At 43.7% G+C, this 14,931-nt stretch overlaps 2 non-coding genes across 2 annotated transcripts; both read right to left on the reverse strand.

The window, feature by feature from the left end:
* Positions 1 to 360: 360 nt before the first annotated feature.
* Positions 361 to 467, reverse strand: LOC120271184. The gene has a single exon (XR_005539806.1). It is a non-coding gene; the product is annotated as a small nucleolar RNA R71 (small nucleolar RNA).
* Positions 468 to 14,824: 14,357 nt separating this feature from the next.
* On the reverse strand, positions 14,825 to 14,931 carry LOC120271202. Its single transcript, XR_005539823.1, has one exon. It is a non-coding gene; the product is annotated as a small nucleolar RNA R71 (small nucleolar RNA).

Genomic DNA, 14,931 nt, shown 5'->3' on the forward strand with positions numbered 1-14,931 from the left:
TGGCAGAACAAAATGAGTAATAGAGGTCACTTTCTGATTATGCTAGACCCTCAGTTTTGGGCACACAATCGAGTATTGTGCCACCCCCGATTACAACTCCAAACTTCGAGCTAAAGCCGACATTTATCCAAATGATTCAACAGTTAGTACAGTTCAATGGTTTGGCTGATGAGGATCCAAACAACCACATAGAGAACTTCTTGGAATTTTATGATATGCTAAAGATTAACGATATATCGGATGATGCTATTAGATTGAGGGTTTTCCCATTCTCTCTCAAGGGAAGAGCCAAGCAGTGGCTTCATTCTTTGCCCAAGGCTTTCATCACGACTTGGAATGAGATGGTCGGGGAAGTCAGCCAAGCTTCATAATGAGATATCATCATTTGTACAGATGGAGTTGGAGTCCTTGTTTGAGACATGGGAGTGCTTCAAGGATTTTTTATGGAGGTACCCACATCATGGATTTCCTAAATGGATGATCATTCAGACTTTCTACAATTGGTTAAATCCGAGTACAAGGCAATTGCTAGATGCCACCGCAGGAGGTACAATGGGGAGCAAAACCCCGGAAGAAGCCCAATAGTTAGTGGAAGACATGGCCATGAAAAGTAATTAGTAGAACGCACGGGAAAGGAAAAAGGTGGCCGGGCTCCATGAAATAGATGCATTTACTTCATTGGTGGCTCAATTGGAATCGTTAAGTAAGAAGTTAGACCTTCTAACTTCTAATAGAGTGGCGGCCATGACTAATTACACCGGGTGTGGTGGAGGACATGCTCCCTCTGATTGCCTGATCTATATTGGTGATGCATCTTCGGTGGAGAAAGTCGACTTCGTGGGTAATGCGATGAGGAACCAAGGGAATCCATATAGCAACACCTACAATCCGGGTTGGAAAAGTCATCCCAATTTCTCGTGGAGCAACCAAGGCTTACAAAAGGCTATGGTACCACCAGGTTTCCAACAACAATAAGCTCCAAACATGGAGAACCGAGTTTCAGGTTTGGAGACTCGAATGACCATCTTAGAAAAGGCCTTGACTAGATTTGTGCAATCATCGGATACAAGGTTTCAATTAGTCGAGGCTACACTTCGCAACTACACCGCTTCTTCGCACAATCTTGAGAATCAAGTGGGGCAAATTGCAAAGTCTCTATCGGAGAGACCACAAGGAAGCTTGCCGAGTAATACTGAGACTAATCCTACAGAGCATGTGAAGGCGATCACATTGAGAAGTGGTCATGAGATTGAGGGTATGCTTCTGAGTGAGAATCACAATGTAGATGCACCCGAGGTCATAGAGATTGAGAAGGAAGGAAGCAAAGAGAAGAAGGTGGCACCCTCATCTTTCAAGCCAAGAATCCCTTATCCCTCTATATTGAAGAATGACCAAGGGTATGAACAGTACAAGAAGTTCCTGAGTTTGTTCAAGCAACTCCACATCAATATTCCCTTTGTCGAGGCATTGTCCCAAATGCCTAAGTATGCAAACTTCTTGAAGGACTTGTTGACCAACAAGAGGACGTTGGAGGAGAGTGCCTTAGTGATTTTAGATGCTTCTTGCTAGGCAGTTTTGCAAAAGAATATGCTGAATAAGAAGAATAACCCGGGAAGCTTCGTCATACCATGCAACATTGCCAATTTGGGTGAATAAATTGAATTGGCGGACTCAGGGGCCAGTATCAATGTCATGCCATATTCTTTCTTTCAGAAGCTAGGCTTGGGAGAGCATAGGCTTATTTGGATGACATTGTAACTAGCGGACCGAACAGTGAGACATCCAAGGGCATCATTGAAGACGTGCTTGTCAAGGTGGACAAGTACATTTTTCCTGTAGACTATATAGTGTTCGATGTCGATGAGGATGCGGATGTACCTTTAATACTTGGAAGGTCATTCTTGCGCGCTTCTAAGGCATTGATCGACATGGACGGCTGAGAGTTAACATTGATGGTTGGAGATGATAAGCTCACATACCGCCTCTCCAAAGCCATGCGACATTCTATTGACTTTGATGATACTCTTTAGTTTCTTGATAATACTGATGAGATTGTTGATGAATACATGTAGGAAATGTTCAATCCAGACACGTACGAGGGTTTATTCAACCAAGAGGTGGACAATGAAGAAGTAATGATGCTTGGTCCAAAGAAAGAAGCACCATCTACTTTGGGGATCAGGAAGAAGGTGCTCCGAAAGATGAAGAGGGCGAGGAGACGCCACCGGAAATGCACCAAAACTGTTAGGGACGTGAGTGAACCAAACAAATTGGATGAACCTTTGCTAGGTGGTACCAACCTCGATAATTCCCCCTCTACCTTCAAGAGAATTTGCTCATCATGCTTTCAAGTTATGGGTAAGAGGGCAACCTTCATCTATGAACCTCCATGAGGTAAGATAAGGTACGTCAAGCTTAGTGACATTAAACAAGCGCTTCTTGGGAAGAAACCTAGTGTTTACTTTTTTCTTAGTTGCTAGTTTGGTGTTTGCATCAATAAAGTGTTGAGTGTTGGTGTCTTGATTTTTAGATGCTTTTGCTGTGTGTTTCCTTGTTGATTTTGAAAGTCATCGTGTGTTTTCATGTTGATTTGGCGAAATTTTGGTCATGCGAGCTAGTTTCTCATGTTTTCACTGGTATATTTTGCATAATAGGGTAGGCTCTGAGTGTGTATACATGTTCAAAAATTTTTTGCAAAGCCTGCAGAGTTTTAAGGCATCAAGAGAAAATGCACGGGCATGTGGAATTTCCACACGCCCGTGGATTTGCACTATGAGCTCATCCAGAGAAGGCACAGGTTCATGGATGATTTCGCTCTGGTAATTTCTGTGCGGGCGTGCATCATCCTGCAAAGACTTAGCAATTTTTCACGAGAGCACACAGGGTCCTGGACTAACCCCCTGTGTGCGAACCTGTGACAAACGCATGGGAGTGGGTATTTTCCGCACGCCCATGTGGATCTCTGCAGGAGAGCTCTCCTCCATCCCAAGAAGACACAGGGATGTGCGCTTGCCCCTGTGAGTTGGACCTGTGAATGTCCATGCCCATGCTGAATCTTCCTACGGGCATGCGAAACACTTAGTGATTCTTCTCGGTTGGACAGAGAAGCCCCAGGGGCGTGCGGCTACTCTTGTCGATTGGGTGGATGGGCGTGGGTATTTTTCGCACGCGCGTGCGGATGCATTTAGAGACATAGAGTGTCATCTAGAGAGTGCACAGGGGCGTGCATGTGCCCCTGTGGGTCTTTCTAGTGGAGGCGCAAGGGAGTGGGTAATTTCTGCACGCCCGTGTGGATGCGCAGAATTCCAAGAGACGCGAGTTTTTCTTTAAAATCTTCTAGAATTCTCTTTATCTACACCTCCAATCACTCAAAGATCGACTTTGATTAGTCTCCTGACCCACATATCATTGGTTTAAAGGGTTTTTCTTCAAATTCCGTGCTAATTTTCAAAGTTTTCACACCTATTTCATCGGTAAACCTTTTACCCTCTCTTCTACTGACCATTTCTTATTTTAATGAATTAAAAGTGTTGCAACAATTTATATTCTATGGTGGCTTATGCATGTTTAGATAGTGTTTAGACATGGTTTTAAGGTGTATTTTTTGAGCATTGACGTGCGACTGTGCGGTTTTCACGCCCCGCAGATCCACACGGGTGTGGGTAATTTCCACAGGCCCATGTGGAATTCTGTAGTATGGTTTTCTAAGCTTCTTTGATCATTTTTCTCGTCAATTTTTGCGGATATGGCACCTCGTGTGAAGAAGCATGAAGTTAAGCATTTTAGAGAGACTCCACTTGTGCAAGTGCTCATGGAGTTCTCGAATCCCGAGCATCAGGCTCGATTTGAGATATTATCATCACTTAGTTTTGGTCAGTCTCACTTTATAGATTTAAGTGTACTAAGAGAGATTCGGCGGTGGGACAGGCGAGCCGATGAGATCAATGAAATGCTAGCAGTGGGAAGCTGGGGAAGATTACTGATGATCCGTGAGCCAGCTTTCCGCACAGTGACGCTAGAGGTGTTGGTGTCCTTCGAGTTTGATCAGCCGTATGAGAGATTTGACACCGTGGATGCTATAATGTTTCAAGCATTCGGACATCCATTTTGTATGAGTAACACTAAGTTCTCAGTTCATATGGGCTTGTACGATGAGATGTATACAGGTACAGAGGATTATGGACGCTTGCCAACGAATTTCCTTGGTACATTGACTCCACAGCAAGCATACAGAGTTTTGTGTGGACATGTGCAGTTGACAAGGCTCCACGCAAGTGCACGGAGTTATCGAAGTAATAAATTCCAGGTGAGGGGGGTATCGTATCCACAGGGAAAACGGAATAAAAATACTTAATTTTCTTCTTAACTATATGAAAGATGAATAGCGATATGTGTGATAAGATTCAATTCTCAAAAGTAAAGCAACCCGAAAGAGAGCAGAAGTAAAGTAGAAGTTAAGGCAATTGATAAAGATGGGGTACCCGGGTATTGATCCACCTAGGAAAATCATTTCAAATGCATGAACTCTCTTTTATGCTTCCTAACTAATGCAATGGTGAGTCAGGGACATCCTTTAATGCATGGTCCCGAATCTAGGGTTAACCAAGCCTAATCCTCTACATGTCTCAGAGGAGAGGTTGAACAACCTCTCAACCTCGCACTCGTAAGAAGGATTACATTAAGATCTAGGGATTCCAAAAGATAAATCTCTTCATAATTGTAGACCTAACCCTCGGTCCAGAAGAAATGACCCGAACCACAATTAAGCCCTAGATGCTAAAATCACCTCAATACTTCACTCCGTTGCACTCGTAACTAAGCCCCAGCAAAGGGTTATCCCTTAGCTCATTCGCTCTATTATGGCCACAAAGAACTCGAGGAACGTAGGTAGAATCTATCACACCAAAGGGGAAAGGCACGCTCCTGTACCTCTCGACTCACCCTCTAAATCCTCTCCAATCAAGCTTTGTCTAACTCTCATGGTGTGTCACTCACTCACAAGGGTTACCACATGAACTCTGAACCCTAGTGTCACTCTAAGGGAGTATTCAAACAATCAAACATTCAAGATTGGAACTCACAATAACATCAATTAATTGAAAGCATAATAAAAAGATTTAATGAAACTAATACATCCTAGGGTTCACAAATACCCAAGTACTCACTAGGGGTTTAGCTCTCCATGAAGCATAATACAAACAATAATGAAATCAAATGTAAAAGAAAGCAATCCATAGGAAAACCCCCTCGATAGTCATGGCGATGGTCTTTTGGAGAGTCCTTTACTCATCGCAAGATACGCCTTGCCGAATCAATCCGACGGAGGCTCCCTTACCAACCTTCTTCTAAAGAGATGACGATGTCAGAGCCGTAGAACCTATCCAAATCCCTAGCCAATACCTCTCAAAATCCTAGCCGCAGCCCTATCTCAAGTTGGGGAAAAAGATGGAGAAAAGAATGATGAAATCGGGGCTGAAATCGGCCTTAAATAGGGCTGGAATCGGGATTCCACGCGCCCTTATTGATATTCCACACGGGCCAGTAGAATTAACACAGGGGCGTGTGGAATTTCCACACGGCCGTGTGGCTCCTTTGTTTTGCTCCTTCTTCGGTCGGCTGTGAATAGTACCTACTATAGTGATTTATAACAGTGATTTCTACAATACTCTATTGCAGTAATGCCGAAATACTCCCGAATCCATGCTTTCATCAAGGTAACATAAACGGGCACATGTTCATGTCGTAGATCGTCTTGGTTCTTCAATAAACGGTCACGTTGGTGGAGTTCTTGCTAAATATGCATAAGCCGGAATACTAGGATATAACTGCCTTCGTGCTCCTCTGAATCATTGCCTTAGTTCGAATACAAGGAGGTTCGCATACATTCTATCATTCTAAACCCGACTCATGTGTACGCGTCTGAGCCTTTTCAAGATCTCCTCCAAATAATGCGTAAAATGATCTATAATGGCTTCCTTCGCAAATAATCGGCCTCACAACCTAACCTTCATAAAAGTACATAAATACACACGTATTAGCGCTAAAACCTGACAAAAGTAATGCTCACCATAAGGAAAGAATGCTTTGCATTCTTATGGCACAAGCACTTATCAAACTCCCCCACACTTAAGCTTTTGCTTGTCCTCAAGCAAAAGTTAAAACATTGTATGCATAGATGAAGGGACTATTGGAAGTGCTTGGCCTTAGGTTCACCAAAGCATGCAAAGAAAGCATTCTAATAGTAAAGGAAATTTTCAACACTAAATACGAAAGAATCAATGCTCTAGCTAAAAACTTGAATTAAAACGGACAACAAACCAGAAATCATGTAAGTGTGTGAACTCACTCAAGTCAACCCAAAGTATACTCCTCATAGTTCTAGGTATAAGGGACTTATTTATCTATGAAGAGTACCAAACATTTCAAAAAGGGTAGTAGCTTCACACATCCTCTAAGGTGGCCCATTCCAAAGAGGCCGCTAAGGTGGCTTTCACACTTTCTAGGTTGTAGCTCTTTATACCGGGGTGGTAGCTTTCACACATGCCATCATATAGCTCTTTCTCTCAACAGGGCATAGCTAGTATCCGACTTATGAGAGTAGCTTCATACATCATGGGTGGTAGCTCTTTCCACGCAACAAGCACAATTAAACGATAAAAACACTTTTTTCTTTCTTTCTTTTCCATTTTTTTTAATAATAAAGCAACACAAGAGACAAAAATAAAAATGGTGACTTGAGTTTCCAAAAGAGTTTAAAGAGTGAGAAGTGCACAAAATGTTATTCAGGCAAAAATTCCTAAAAAATTCAAGCTTGAACTAGAGCATGAGAATATTCAATGTTAAAAATTCTCCTAAACTCAAGAATACCATCATTAGAACTAAGGTGAACCGCCATTGGATATGTGAGCATATATATCAATCAAAATAGTGTAAAAGATATGTGCACTATGAAACTCCCCTCCACACTTAAGTTGTACATTGACCTCAATGTACACATGAAAGCTCACTTATAATGTATATAAATCAAGAATAAATGTGGGAGAAGCAATCGAAACAATACTCCCCTGACTCCTAGTGTTTCATTTGATGGAGCTAAATCCTTGGGAATGATGTTCCAACTGGTTGTGAGGCACACATGGCCAAGTGCTGAAGTACCTTGGCCATGTCTATGACAAGTTCTCAATTCCCATGATGACAAGACCATCTACACGCATACACGATGGGGTTCAGTAGAGCTCAATAAAAGAAAAAAAAACTCGAGTATATATAAGATAGAGCAAGAAATACAACTCGAGACAACAAAATGAAAAATAAGCTCAGAAGGAAAGTTCTTTCTAAGGTTAACATGTCGAAAATAAAATACAAGTAGAAATAAAAGCAAGTCAAGTATCAGCGCCACGTTCTGGCTCCTCTGCTGCTGGTGCTGGATCAGAAGGTGCTGGTGGGTCCAATGATGGTGATACAGGGGGCATGTGGGAGGTACGCGGTCGCAGTACAAAAAAGGTGCAAAGAACATCTATCCAAGGATCTGCTCTAAAGCGTCGAAACGGGCCATGAACTCTATGGATCAGTGCGGTTCGCGTCAGGCGCACCTCTACTATCTCCGCCGTGCCTCAGCGATGTCTGCCTGTACTACCCCCACGCCACTCTCGAGCCTATCAAAATGATCATGGGCTCGAGATGGTGAGAACATACTTCCCGGGGATGCGTCCTCTGTCGCCGGAGGTGCGTCAGTCTCCATCAGCATCGGTTGAGGCTCGATGGCAGGCTGAGAATCCTCTACATCATCACCCTCATCGTCAACCTTCTCTGGAGTTGGTAGAACCAAGGCATATACCCCCATCCATACTCGGCGGATCATACCTATCAATCTCATCATCTCCAGACTCAGGGGAGCAGGAGTACTCGTCATCTCATGCCCATGTCTAGCCTCATAATGTAGGGGCCCGAGAAGATCTCTCCCAATCTAGCATAATGCCCCTGATGATGAATGTACTTTGGAAGGATGTGCCCCAGATGAATTGGTGTGCGCTGCACCATCAAATACAGATATAAAAGCTCCCGCCACTCGTAACACCTGTGTTGTCACCACGGCCATTCACCGACCTACTCATAATCGCGTGTAAGTATGGGTCGGCAGGTTGGGAAAGGAATGTGGCCTTGGACACTCCCAGCTCGTACTGACCCTGACCACACAACATTTGGTAGGCTCTCTGAGGGGTCAAAACCCGTGATAATCGACGGAGATGAGAATACTCCCTCGATGTCCGTGAAATGCCTCTTCAGAGTAGCCCAAGTGAGACTAAGAACTGCGTGATGCTCATGCTGTAGGGATGTCTAAACGCTCTAAACTGGATGGCATCCATGATGTCGAGTCTCTCATATGATCGATCGAACTCAAATGACGACAACACCTCTAGTGTTAGCTCACGGATGGCTGGCTCTCTAGTTGTCAATAACTGACTCCACCCCCCTACTGAAACAAGGTCCTCGACCTCTTCAGCAAATTCATCCCCCTATTGTAACTCTAGGAGTATGCTACGTTTTCAGATACTCGAGTCTCGTCTCGAACCGAAGTCTCAACATGCACTTTACGTAACGAGCCTAATGTTCAGGAATAGCAAAACTCATGCCCTCAGACTCGGACGATGAATCCCGCGGCCGTTTCTCTGCTTGCTTCTTTGACCTAGTGCCATATCCTTTAAATTTTCAAAGGAACTCAATCAAACAAGCTGGATAAATGATGCTGCAGAAATCCACACCATCGTGGGAAATTTCCGCACGCCCGTGTGGATCCACAGGGCGCGAAGAACCGCACGGCCGCGAATAAAAAATCCAATAAAATAGTTCTAAAACTCTTCTAACTTAAATCTAAGCATGCTCATACACTCTACTTGCACAAACGAAGCATTCTCAACAAGTTCATCGATTAGAATCAAGAATTGGCAAAAAAAATCAAAGATAGGGGCTTTCCGATGAGTTGAGATGAGGAGAATAGGAATAGGCCAGAAAACAAAGTAAAAATCCTCCAAAATTGGCAGTACGTGGTCGGAAAACAATGCTAGAGTATTCTGAAGAGAGTGGAGAGGATATAGATGAAGAGAAACAAGTCTTCTTTACAAAGAACTCACGCTCCTTGGAGTTCTTTATATCTGCACGGGCTTGTTGTCTCTGAAAACGCTCGCATGGGCGTGTGGAAATTACCCACCCCCGTGCGCCTGACCCACAGGGGAAGCTGCATGCCCCTGTGTGCTCTCTGTCCAACCGAGCGAAAATCACTAAGTGTTTCCCACGGCCATGCATAATCACAGGCCCAAATCACAAGGCATTCGCACGCCCCTGTATGCTCTCAGGATGGAGAATAGATCGTCAGAAACTGCGCACTGCAGGGCGTCGGAAAAATACCCATGCCCGTGCGTTGGTCACAAGGTTGCCCACAGGGGTGAGTCCACGCCCCTGTGTTCTCTCAGGAAAAATTCCCAAGTTTCTGTAGAATAACGCACACCCGTGTGGTAATTCTGCACGGCCGTGCGATAATCGCAATGTCGCTCATATGGGCGAGTCCACGCCCCTGTGCCTTCTATGGATGAGCTCGCAAAACAACCCCACGGGCTTGTGGAAAATCCACACGACCCTGCATTTTCTCTGGATGACTTGAACAACTCTGCAGGCTATGCAGAAATTTTCTGAACATGTTTAAACATTCGGAGCCTGGTCTTTTATGCAACAATTACCAGCGAAAAACAATAGAAACAAGCTCAAGCAAATAAATCTTGGCCAAATCCATATGAAAACACACGAAGACACAGAAATCCACCAAAATGAAAATAGCACAAGCATCTAAACATGAAGACAGCAACACTTAACAAATTATTCATGTAAAACTAAACTATGACTGGGAAAAATAGTAAACACTTGGGTTGCATCCCAAGAAGCGCTTGTTTAATGTCACTAAGCCTGACGTACCTCGTCTTACCTCATGAGGGTTCATAGATGAAAGTTGCCCTCTTACCCATGGCTTGAAAGCATGATGAGCAAAGTCTCTTGAGAGTAGAGGGTGAATTCTCGGGCTTGGGACTTCCTAGAAATGATTCATCGTTTGGTTCGCGCAAACCTCCAATAGTCTTAGAGTCTTTCCGGTGGTGTCTCCTTGCCCTCTTAATCTTCCAAAGCACTTTCTTCAAGATCCACGGGGTAGACAGTATTTCTTCAGTCGAACCAAGCATCAATAATTCTTCAATTTCCTCTTTTTGGTCAAACAAACCCTCATACGTGTCCGGATTGAACATTTCTTGCATGTATTCATCAACAATCTCATCAGTAGTGTCTAGAAAATACAAAGTATCATCAAGATAATGAGAATGCCGCATGGCTTCAGCATGGCGATTTGTGAGCTTGTCATCTCCGACTCTCAAAGTTAGCTCTCCGCCATCCATGTCAATCAATGCTTTGGAAGTCCGCAAGAATGGTCTCCCAAGTATCAAGGGTACATCTACATCCTCATCAACGTCTAGCACTACAAAGTTAACCGGAAAAATGTACTTGTCCACCTTAACAAGCACGTCTTCAATAATGCCCTCGGATGTCGCACCGTTCGGTCCGCCAATTACAAAGTCATCCGAGTGGGCCTCGGCTCGCCCAAGCCTAGCTTTTGAAAGAAAGTGTATGGCATGACGTTGATGCTAGCCCCTGAGTCCGCCAATTCCATTTCTTCACCTAGATTGCCAATATTACATGGAATGATAAAGCTTCCCGGGTCTTTGTTCTTGTTTGGCATGTTCTTTTGCAACACCGCTGAGCAAGATTCATCTAAAATCACTAAAGCACTCTCCTCCAACTTCCTCTTGTTAGTCAACAAGTCTTTCAAGAATTTCGCATACTTAGGCATTTGAGCTAGTGCCTCAACAAAAGGAATATTTATGTGGAGTTGCTTGAACAAACTCAGGAACTTCTTGTACTGTTCATCCCCTTGGTTATTGATATGTGCTTGTGTGATATGAATGCGAAGCATTCTTTCCTTATGTTGATCATTACTTTTCTCAGATTTTTACATTAATATGTGTGTTTTTATGTTAGTTTTATGCAGGTATGGTTGTGAGGCTAAGTATGAAGGAAATAGGCCAATATGGATCATAATGCACCTATTTTGGAGGAGATCTTACTAAGGTTCAATCGCGAAGACATAGGACAGGTGTGAGATGCTAGAGTGTGTGCCAACCTCCTTGCATTCGAGAGAGCACATCCATTTGGAGGTGCACAAAGGCAGTCACACTCGAGCACTCCGTCTTATGCATATAAGAACAAGAGCTCCACCAACATATATATCATTGAAGAAGCAAGTGATTCACGACGTGAACGTGTGCCTGTTTGCGTTATCCCGATGAAAGTATGGAATTGGGAAGTTATTCAGGTCAAAAGCTGTAGCAGAGCACTGTAGCAACATTGTAGCAAGTACTGTAATAGCACTGTTCACAGCCGGCCGAGAAATCAGAGAAACAGAGAATCCACACTGGCGTGTGGAAATTACCCACGCCCGTGTGGAAATTCCGCACGGGGGCGTGGAGCATCCACGCCGGTGTAGTTGCCCGATTCTAGCCCTATTTAAAGCCGATTGAGCCCCGATTTTGGTATTCTTTTTTCCATCTTTTCCCCAACTTGAGAGAGGGCTTCTGCTAGGGTTTTGAGGGGTATTGGCCAAGGTTTTGGAGAGGTTCTATGGCTCTGACATCGTCATTCCTGAGGAAGAAGGTTGGTAGGGGAGCTTGCGTCGAGGCGTATCCTATACCGGATGATGGAATACTTGGACGACGAGTAGAGGACTCTCCGCAAGACCATCGACACGACCATCAAGGGGGTTTCTTTATGTATTTATTTCTTTTACATTCAATTTCTTTGATTGTACTTAGCTCCATGGAGAGCTAAACCCCTAGTGGGTACTTGGGTGATTGTGAACCCTAGGATGTATTCGTTTCTTTGAACCTCTTTATTATGCTTTCAGTAAATTGATTTTTATTGTGAGTTCCAACCTTGAATGCTTGATTGTATGAACATTTCCCCTAGAGTGACACTAGGGTTGAGAGTTCTTGTTGGTAACCTTGTAAGTGAGTGATACACCACGAGCATTAGACAAAGCTAGGTTGTAGAGGGTTGAGAGGGTGAGTCGAGAGGTATAGGAGCGTCCCCTTTCCCCTCCGACGTGATAGATTCTACCTCCGTTCCTTGAGTTCTTTGCGGCCATAATAGAGTGAATGGTCTAAGGGATGAACCTCCGTCAGGGGCCTAGTTGCGCGTGCAATGGAGTGAAGCGTTGAAGGGATCTTAGTATCTAGGGCTTAATTGCGGCTAGGGACCTGATAAGTGTCTAAATGTAGGTGTTTTCATATATATATCGTATGCACTTTGCATGTATTTTGTGAGGTTTGATGCCCGTTTCACGCTTAATCATCTATTATTTGCTTTGTAGGGCATATGGAAGCCATGGAGAACAAGAAGATATCATTTTGGCAAAAAGAGAAGAAAACAGGAATTTCATACTACCCCCATACTACCCAGTATGGGGGCCGTATGCACTGTAGCAGCGGATTGATTTGGTGTTCTGTCCAGATTTCCATACTACCCAGTATACGGGGCCGTATGGAGGCCGTATGTACCCCGTATGGAATGCGAATCTAGGGTTTCTGACCCCCATACGACCCATATACGGCCCGTATGCCTCGGGGGGTATATATACTCACTTTTAGGGCTGATTAAAGAACTTTTTGCTGGCCGACTTTTGGGAGATCATTTTGGGAGATTTTGGGCTACCTTGGGGAGGAGAAAGAGGGCAAGAAAGCTAGAAGATCATTCAAGCCCAAGGTCCAAGGCTCTCAAGGCAAGAAGGCAACATCATTCAAAGGGGAGATCGATCACGACTTGAAGGAAGGAGAACCATGGCTAGAGGAAGCGCTCATTCGGCATTCCTTTGGCGGGGAAGCGTCATTTGGCATATTCTCGCCTCATCCTTCACCATTTCATCTAGGGAGTGTCATACTATGTCTTTTGTTTCATGTTTTGCTTGATTGTATGCTTTGTTATGAGATGATGACACACTAGACCCCCAAGGCCTCCGGGTGTTGGTGAACCTTGGGGGGTTTTATCATGTATTTGGATGATTACTTGTTAATTCTATGCTTGGGTATGTTTGAGATCCAATCCATTGTTTTCATGCTAACTGTTACACCAAGGAGAAATCCGTAGCTCTTTTATGAATGATGCATTTAGATGTGACTTGCTCGCATGTATTAGGTCATGAATGGATTAGAAGGGGATACTTGTATCATCACGCCGAGAAATCGGGTGTTTGGTAGCCCTCCATGTAGGTTTAATCCGAAGAAGAGTAGGTTTATTCCTAAGCGAGATTTCCTTGTACTTAATGCAATCGTAGGAATGTAGATTTGGAAGAAATTCCTATCTATGTTTGTATGGGATTAGGGTCCAATCGCTGAGAAATTGGGGTTGTTCTAATCTTGGAATCTCATGGTCCAATTTACCCTTGCATCTTTAAATCATCATCCATGTTGCATGATAACCCCTCAAGGGGATCCACATCCATAGGCCTTTGTACTTCATTGATTCTCTTGCTTGCTTATTGCTTGTTCTCTCTAATTTGCTAGCAAATCTTGTGTTTAGTTTTATTTGTATTTAGTAGAGTAAATCCATCACTTAAGATCTTAGGCTAGATAACAGCTCGAGAAGGAGTAATAGGAGATCCTTAGCGCCGTGGAATACGATCCTTGTGTCTTTGCACGAGGTATTACTTGGCGATCCCGTACACTTGCGGGGAAGCGATCAGGACCTTCCGCCTGGACCAAAGGGTTAGGTCTATAATTAGGAAGTGATTTATCACTTTGAATCTCTAGAGCTCATTGCAACTTTATTCGAGTGCGAGGTTGAGAGGTTATTTAATCTCTTCTCCGGGACATGAATAGAGTTAGGCATAGTTGACCTTAGATTTGGGACTATGTATGTAAGGATTTCCACGACTCACCATTGCATAGATTAGGAAGCATAATAGAGAGTTCTTTCACTTGAAGCGATTTTCCTAGGTGAAGCATCATCTGAGTACCCTATCTTTATCGATTGCCTTGCCTCCTTCTTACTTTTGCTCTCTTACTTGTTTCTTTTAATTGTTGAGAATTGAATCATTATCACACTTATCATTGTTGATACTCCACATAACTAAGAATCAAATTAAGTGTCTTTAATCCCTACTCCCTGTGGATTCGACCCCGCTCACCCGGGATTATTACTTCGACAAACCCGTGCACTTGCGGGATATACGCAAGGAGATCTTGTCAAGTTTTTGGCACCGTTGCCGGGGAGCTAGGCGTTTAGAGATACTTTGCACTTTGTTTTCTTAGCTATTTCACCACACATTCTAATCAATATCTTCTTATTCTATCATCGTTCTGATTTTCTTTTTCTTGATTTTTGGTGCAGCTCCAGGTTATGACCCGAGGGAATCCCTCAATATTGATTGAAGGAGACCCTGAGCTTGAACGCACACTTAGAAGTAAAGGGAAAGAACCTGTGCAAGAACAGCATAATCCAGCTGATTTGGAAGTAGAACGATCTGAAAGCATGGCAGAACAAAATAAGCAACAACGAACACTATCCGATTATGCCAGACCTTCAGTGTTGGGGACACAATTGAGTATTGTGCGTCCCCCAATTAAAGGGGAAAGCAAAGCAGTGGCTACACTTATTAGCTAGAGCATCAATCACTACATGGGAGGAGATGGTAGAAGCTTTTCTGGCCCGTTATTTCTCTCCCGGAAAATCAGCAAAGCTTAGGAATGAGATCTCATCCTTTGTGCAGTTGGAATTGGAGTCTCTATTTGAGACATGGGAAAGGTTCAAGGAACTCCTGCAAAAGTGTCCGCAACACGGATT

The sequence above is a fragment of the Dioscorea cayenensis genome, chromosome 10 (assembly GCF_009730915.1).
Source record: "Dioscorea cayenensis subsp. rotundata cultivar TDr96_F1 chromosome 10, TDr96_F1_v2_PseudoChromosome.rev07_lg8_w22 25.fasta, whole genome shotgun sequence".
NCBI classification, from domain to species: Eukaryota; Viridiplantae; Streptophyta; class Magnoliopsida; order Dioscoreales; family Dioscoreaceae; genus Dioscorea; species Dioscorea cayenensis.